Here is an 8725-nt window from a genome sequence, read left to right on the forward strand (position 1 = left end):
ATGGACCAGATGGGACTCATTCCCTCCCACACCAAAAGGAGAAACCAATGTTTTCTCTGGTGGGCACAACCTACCTGGCACCCCTATAAATAATAACCTCAAGTCAAAACCGTTACTGTGTGTGTGTGTGTGTGTGTGTGTGTGTGTGTGTGTGTGTGTGTGTGTGTGTGTGTGTGTGTGTGTGTGTGTGTGTGTGTGTGTGTGGGTAAGTAAAGAAATAAAACAACAATAAAAAGACATTTGAAAAAAGAGTAGCAAGGCTATATACAGACACTTATTATTGAGGAAGTATGTACATGTAGGTATCATTAAAGTGACTATGCATATATGATGAACAGAGAATAGCAGAAGCATAAGAAGAGTGGTTGGCGGGTGGTGGGACACAATGCAGATAGCCCGGTTAGCCAATGTGCGGGAGCACTGGTTCGTCGGGCCATTTAAGTAGTATGTACATGAATGTATAGTTAAAGTGACTATGCGTATAAGATAAACAGAGGGTAGCAGCAGTGTAAAAGAGGGGTTGGGGGAGGCACACAATGCAAATAGTCCGGGTAACCATTTGGTTAGATGCTCAGGAGTCTTATGGCTTGGGGGTAAAAACTGTTGAGAAGCCTTTTTGTCCTAGACTTGGCACTCCGGTACCGCTTGCCATGCGGTAGTAGAGAGAAAAGTCTATGACTGGGGTTGCTGGGGTCTTTGACCATTTTTAGGGCCTTCCTCTGACACCGCCTGGTGTAGAGGTCCTGGATGGCAGGCAGCTTTGCCCCAGTGATGTACCGGGCCATACGCACTACCCTCTACCCGCCTTGCGGTCGGAGCCCGAGAAATTGCCGTACCAGGCAGTGATGCAACCGGTCAGGATGCTCTCGATGTTGCAGCTGTAGAACCTTTTGAGGATCTCAGGACCCATGCCAAATCTTTTTAGTCTCCTGAGGGGGAATAGGCTTTGTTGTGCCCTCTTCACAACTGTCTTGGTGTGTTTGGACCAATCTAGTTTGTTGTTGATGTGGACACCAAGGAATTTGAAGCTCTCAACCTGCTCCACTACAGCCCCATCGATGAGAATGGGAACGTGCTCGGTGCTCCTTTTCCTGTAGTCCACAATCATCAATTCAACTGCCTTTTGAAAACCATAGCTGATATGGCTGACTTGCTTAAATAAATATGGTTTCTACTGACTCCTTGTGGATTTGTGTAACTCTCATTATCCTTCAATAATAACAAATGCCAACATGAGTTTTGAACCATACACAAACATTATTACATTTATGTTCAGTAAATTCATGAGGTCTGTTCTTATATAATTAACACTTACAGTATCTCTAAGTATAAGCAAGTGCAAGCAAATGAGCTGCGACGAGGTAGGTCTTCCTTCAGCACTTTCAAAATGGACACCGACAGAAATTCAGATAGGAATTAGTTCAGATAAATTCATCAAGATGTTGAGAACATAACTTGACTCTTATTTAAGTCATCACAGAGCGAGAGAGAGATGCGGTTAATTTACCTTTTGAATAATTTTATTTGCTCTACAGTGCCTTCGGAAACCATTCAGACCTCGACTTTAAAAAAAACAACAATTTAGGTTACAGCCTTATTTTAAAGTTTTCCTCATCAATCTACACACAACACCCCATAATGACAAAGTAGAAACAGGTTTTAAGACATTTTTGCTCATTTATATTTTTAAAAAACTCTGAAATATCACATTTAGATTAGTATTCAGACACTTTACTCAGTACTTTGTTGAAGAAACTTTGGCAGCGATTACAGCCTCGAGTCTTCTTGGATATTATGCTACAAGCTTGGCACACCTATATTTGGGGAGTTTATTCCATTCTTCTCTGCAGATCCTCTCAAGGTCTGTTAGATTGGATGGGGAGTGTTGTTCCACTGCTATTTTCAGGTCTCTCTAGCTATTGGTGAACTTAATTACTTTTCATCCTGTATGGAATAGAGATCCGATCACACTTGTATATTCAGTTTTATCCAGAGATATACATGCACTTTCACCATTCAATATTTTATTTAGTTCAAAACCAGGGTAGAGTTTTGGTTTGTCGATATCACTCACACCAAACAATTATACAGTATACCACTAATCAGAGTTAGAGAGCGACTATGTTTGACTGTTCTCCTCTCTTCTGTCCACTCCCTCCATCACTTCTCTCTCCTCCTTTCTTTCCATCTCTCTGTTCCAGACCCTGTTCCACCTGTGTCACTGTGCCATGTCCTATGACCAGACAGTGTTCCCAGAGCCCCATGCCTCCCTGCCAGAGCGCTGGCTCCGTGGGGGCCGGGGGGAAGACAAGAAGAACCAGAACCCCTTCGGCTCTGTGCCCTTCGATTTCGGGATCCGGGCCTGCCTGGGCCGGAGAGTGGCCAAGCTGGAGATGTACCTCATCCTTTCAAGGGTAAGAATTACAGACCTGTTCTGTAGTTGTATAGTACTATTATAGCCTCAGCTACCCCTGCAGTAGCTACCCTTCATCAAACAGCATTCTTCTGTTATGTAGGACTGTTATAGTAGCTTGGGATGCTGACCACTTGTTAAAAAGCTAGATGTTCTGCATCTGATAATGGTCAGGGGTCAATACAGCATCCTTTGGCTATAATACATTTCCTACACCAATTTTCCTATTTCATTTGACAGTGACGCTAGAGGGTTGAAAGGTTAAAGCTACAGTAAGTTTAACCTACTTTTTACCCCCAAAACCAGGACATTGAGTAAGTTAGTTAGTTAGTTAGTGTTGCTCTAGTCTGTAGTAACAGTCTTGTAGAATCTGGTTCAACTTGTGGTGTTCCTCTGTTAGCTTTGGCATTGGAAGGAAAACATGGCAGACCAGACCTTCACCTTTGGTCTGATTCATCCCATCTGGGGACATGGTGATACCATGAATCTGTCTGTCGGCAAGGAATATGTAATAATTAATTTAACTTAGATTGTTTGAAGGAAGGAGTTGTTCTTTCAAAACTCCAGCCTTTAAGATCCTGTATATGTTTTATTGATTCAGAGACACAGTTGAATAAAAGGATAAAACAATGACTTTCACGTCATCTATTTACTGTAAATATTTCAACTGTCACAACACATTGTGATAAAACATTGTCGTTCATATTTCTTGGTTATTGTGCAATTCATGAGTTTTTGTTCCTTTTATCTATTATGTGCAGTATGTATCTTTCCATTGAACACGTGGATAGCTGATATTCTCTGACTAGGACAATAACATACTAATGTCAACATGTTTTCCTCTCTCTGTCTTCCCAGTTGATAAAACACTATGAAATACTCGCAGATCCTGCCGGAGCCACAGTTAAGCCAATCACAAGATCCCTTCTTGTCCCTGCTACCCCAAGCAACATGCAGTTTATTAATAGGACAGTCCAGTAGCAAGAGGAACCAATGGCAACAGAAGGAATTTCCCTATGAACCACATTAGTATCACAGATGGTATATTATATTGACAAGATAGACAAGTGACCGCTGGGACAATGGAAATAAATGTCCTCAAAGATGGAGGAAGCCAGATCAGGTGAGGCCATTCTAGCCAATGAAAGGGCAAATAGTGTGAACAGGCCAAATAGATAGATAGAGGAGATCTTTGTATCTGTGCTATTATATATATTTTTTACATTTTTAACTTGTATTTATTTTTAAAACTTTTATCAATAGTTTTCAGTTTTTTGTAGAATGGTGAATGACTGTCGTTATGCATGCCAATGCTTGACAAGATGGATGAATGTAGGATATCATGTGCTCGATTTATAGAAACGCTGAAATATGTGGAATTTGTCATTTTGCATTTAGTGTTTGGTTTTCACTGCAAAACTTCTGAATATGTTTTCCATCACATCTGTCTATTTGCAATGGAACTGAGTCAACAGGCGCATGATCGGATCGTTTGTATTAATTTGACCTATTATTACCATAGACCACTCTCTTCTCATAGGCCATAGAGCGTAATAATAATGAGTAGTCTGGCGTTAATGATTATTTTATTATTAATAGTCAGTATGGCTATTCCCAGAAATTATGCACCTTATTAAAACATCCTGTGGCGGACTGCAATAGCATCGAATAGCCCCCGTGATATGCAACTGTTCAGGGAAGTCAGGAACCAATACACGCAGTCAGTCAGGAAAGCTAAGGCCAGCTTCTTTAGGCAAAAGTTTGCATCCTGTAGCTCCAACTCCAAAAAGTTCTGGGACACTGTGAAGTCCATGGAGAACAAGAGCACCTCCTCCCAGCTGCCCACTGCACTGAGGCTAGGAAACACGGTCTCCACCGATAAATCCATGATTATCGAAAACTTCAATAAGCACTTCTCAACGGCTGGCCATGCCTTCCGCCTGGCTACTCCAACCTCGGCCAACAGCTCCGCCCCCGTAGTTCCTCACCCAAGCCTCTCCAGGTTCTCCTTTACCCAAATCCAGATAGCAGATGTTCTGAAAGAGCTGCAAAACCTGGACCCGTACAAATCAGCTGGGCTTGACAATCTGGACCCGCTATTTCTGAAACTATCTGCCGCCATTGTCGCAACCCCTATTACCAGCCTGTTCAACCTCTCTTTCATATCGTCTGAGATCCCCAAGGATTGGAAAGCTGCCGCAGTCATCCCCCTCTTCAAAGGAGGAGACACCCTGGACCCAAACTGCTATAGACCTATATCCATCCTGCCCTGCCTATCTAAGGTCTTGAAAGCCAAGTCAACAAACAGGTCACTGACCATCTCGAATCCCACCGTACCTTCTCCGCTGTGCAATCTGGTTTCCGAGCCGGTCACGGGTGCACCTCAGCCACACTCAAGGTACTAAATGATATCATAACCGCCATCGATAAAAGACAGTACTGTGCAGCCGTCTTCATCGACCTCGCCAAGGCTTTCGACTCTGTCAATCACCAAATTCTTATCGGCAGACTCAACAGCCTCGGTTTTTCGGATGACTGCCTTGCCTGGTTCACCAATTACTTTGCAGACAGAGTTCAGTGTGTCAAATCAGAGGGCATGCTGTCCGGTCCTCTGGCAGTCTCTATGGGGGTGCCACAGGGTTCAATTCTCGGGCCGACTCTTTTCTCTGTATATATCAATGATGTTGCTCTTGCTGCGGGCGATTCCCTGATCCACCTCTACGCAGACGACACCATTCTATATACTTTCGGCCCGTCATTGGACACTGTGCTATCAAACCTCAAACGAGCTTCAATGCCATACAGCACTCCTTCCGTGGCCTCCAACTGCTCTTAAACGCGAGTAAAACCAAATGCATGCTTTTCAACCGTTCGCTGCCTGCACCCGCATGCCCGACTAGCATCACCACCCTGGATGGTTCCAACCTTGAATATGTGGACATCTATAAGTACCTAGGTATCTGGCTAGACTGCAAACTCTCCTTCCAGACTCACATCAAACATCTCCAATCAAAAATCAAATCCAGAGTCGGCTTTCTATTCCGCAACAAAGCCTCCTTCACTCACGCTGCCAAGCTTACCCTAGTAAAACTGACTATCCTACCGATCCTCGACTTCGGCGATGTCATCTACAAAATGGCTTCCAATACTCTACTCAGCAAACTGGATGCAGTCTATCACAGTGCCATCCGTTTTGTCACTAAAGCACCTTATACCACCCACCACTGCGACTTGTATGCTCTAGTCGGCTGGCCCTCACTACATATTCGTCGCCAGACCCACTGGCTCCAGGTCATTTACAAGTCCATGCTAGGTAAAGCTCCGCCTTATCTCAGTTCACTGGTCACGATGGCAACACCCATCCGTAGCACGCGCTCCAGCAGGTGTATCTCACTGATCATCCCTAAAGCCAACACCTCATTTGGCCGCCTTTCGTTCCAGTACTCTGCTGCCTGTGACTGGAACGAATTGCAAAAATCGCTGAAGTTGGAGACTTTTATCTCCCTCACCAACTTCAAACATCAGCTATCCGAGCAGCTAACCGATCGCTGCAGCTGTACATAGTCTATAGGTAAATAGCTCACCCTTTTTCACCTACCTCATTCCCATACTGTTTTTATACTGTTTTTATTTATTTACTTTTCTGCTCTTTTGCACACCAATATCTCTACCTGTACATGCCCATCTGATCATTTGTCACTCCAGTGTTAATCTGCAAAATTGTATTATTCGCCTACCTCCTCATGCCTTTTGCACACATTGTATATAGACTGCCCATTTTTTTTCTACTGTGTTATTGACTTGCTAATTGTTTACTCCATGTGTAACTCTGTGTTGTCTGTTCACACTGCTATGCTTTATCTTGGCCAGGTCGCAGTTGCAAATGAGAACTTGTTCTCAACTAGCCTACCTGGTTAAATAAAGGTGAAATAAAATAAAAATAAAAATTGACTAGTATTTGTCACTGCTTGAATACTGCAATACGGGTTGGATTTCATTGCATTTGACAGAAGGCCTGCATTTATGAGAGATTATGCTTAAAGTAACTGTCCAGTAAAAATCTCACTTTTAAAAGTTCATATTCTGTTAACTCATACTCAAATAATGTTGTCCTATCCTATACTGGTACTTGTGGCCAAAGACTACATTGTAGAAATAAACACTTCAAAACCCCCACCTCAAACCTATATCTCAAACAGGCATTTAAAAATGCTTACTATATCCTGATGAGGATGAGCTGGCCAATCAGCGGTCGACTTGTATCCAACGGACATCCACCGGATGTGTACCAAACTCACTAAAAGTGGCAGTAATAAAGCCTCTCTTGAAAAAGCCAAACTTTGATCCAGAAAATATAAAAAACTATCGACCTATATTGAATCTTCCATTCCTCTCTAAATTTTTAGAAAAGGCTGTTGCGCAGCAACTCACTGCCTTCCCGAAGACAAACAATGTATACGAAATGCTTCAGTCTGGTTTTAGACCCCATCATAGCACTGAGACTACACTTGTGAAGGTGGTAAATGACCTTTTAATGGCATCAGACCGAGGCTCTGCATCTGTCCTCGTGCTCCTAGACCTTAGTGCTGCTTTCGATACAATCGATCACCACATTCTTTTGGAGAGATTGGAAACCCAAATTGGTCTACACGTAAGTCGCTTTGGATAAAAGCGTCTGCTAAATGGCATATATTATTATTATTATTATTACACGGACAAGCTCTGGCCTGGTTTAGATCTTATCCGTCGGAAAGATATCAGTTTGTCTCTGTGAATGGTTTGTCTTCTGACAAATCAACTGTAAATTTCGGTGTTCCTCAAGGTTCCGTTTTAGGACCACTATTGTTTTCACTATATATTTTACCTCTTTGGGATGTCATTCGAAAACATAATGTTAACTTTCACTGCTATGCGGATGACACACAGCTGTACATATCAATGAAACATGGTGAAGCCCCAAAATTGCCCTCGCTAGAAGCATGTGTTTCAGACATGAAGTGGATGGCTGCAAACTTTCTACTTTTAAACTCGGACAAAACAGAGATGCTTGTCCTATGTCCCAAGAAACAAAGAGATCTTCTGTTGAATCTGACAATTAATCTTAATGGTTGTACAGTCGTCTCAAATAAAACTGAAGGACCTCGGCGTTACTCTGGACCCTGATCTCTCTTTTGAAGAACATATCAAGACTGTTTCAAGGACAGCTTTTTTCCATCTACGTAACATTGCAAAAATCAGAAACTTTGTCAAAAAATGCAGAAAAATTAATCTGTGCTTTTGTCACTTCTAGGTTAGACTACTGCAATGCTCTACTTTCTGGCTACCCGGATAAAGCACTAAATAAACTTCAGTTAGTGCTAAATACGGTGCTGTCCCGGTGGATATATTATCGAATAGATATTTGAAAAACACCTTGAGGATTGATTATAAACAACGTTTGCCATGTTTCTGTCGATATTATGGAGCTAATTTTGAATATTTTTTCATGACCGCAATTTCTAGTTGATTTCTCAGCTATAATAATATAATATATGCCATTTAGCAGACACTTTTATCCAAAGCGACTTAGTCATGTGTGCATACATTCTACGTATGGGTGGTCCCGGGAATCGAACCCACTACCTGGCGTTACAAGCGCCATGCTCTACCAACTGAGCTACAGAAGGACCATCAGCTAAATGTGAAGAACAAACGAACTGGGAGTCTTGAGTGAAAACATCCAAAGCTCAAAGGTAAACGATTTAATTTGATTGCTTTTCTGATTTTCGTGACCAAGTTACCTGCTGCGAGCTGGACATAATGCTATGCTAGGCTATCGATAAACTTACACAAATGCTTGTCTTACTTTGGCTGTAAAGCATATTTAGAAAATCTGAGATGACAGGGTGATTAACAAAAGGCTAAGCTGTGTTTCAATATATTTCACTTGTGATTTTCATGAATAGGAATATTTATGTCTGTTGCGTTATGCTGATTAGTGTCAGTCGATGATTACGCTCCCGGATGGGTAGTAACATGTCAAGCTGGTATAAATTATTCGGGAGACAGGCGCAGAAATGCGTAATAGTAAAAAAAAATAAAAAAAAATCAGACACAAGTTACAGCGTACTGTGTAAAGACACGGGGAGGAAGACCAAGCAAATATGTAACAAAAACAAGGTTGAAACCCAAACAAAAGAACGAGTACCTCGAATAAATACACGCGCACAATGATTAACGCACGTGACCCGTCACCACAAACGGAAAGCAAAAGTTTTCCAAATGGTACATCTTAATAAAATCCTTTAACAGAAAGACCCAAATCATCTGCCC

This window comes from Oncorhynchus keta, chromosome 34 (genome assembly GCF_023373465.1).
Source record: "Oncorhynchus keta strain PuntledgeMale-10-30-2019 chromosome 34, Oket_V2, whole genome shotgun sequence".
NCBI classification, from domain to species: domain Eukaryota; kingdom Metazoa; phylum Chordata; class Actinopteri; order Salmoniformes; family Salmonidae; genus Oncorhynchus; species Oncorhynchus keta.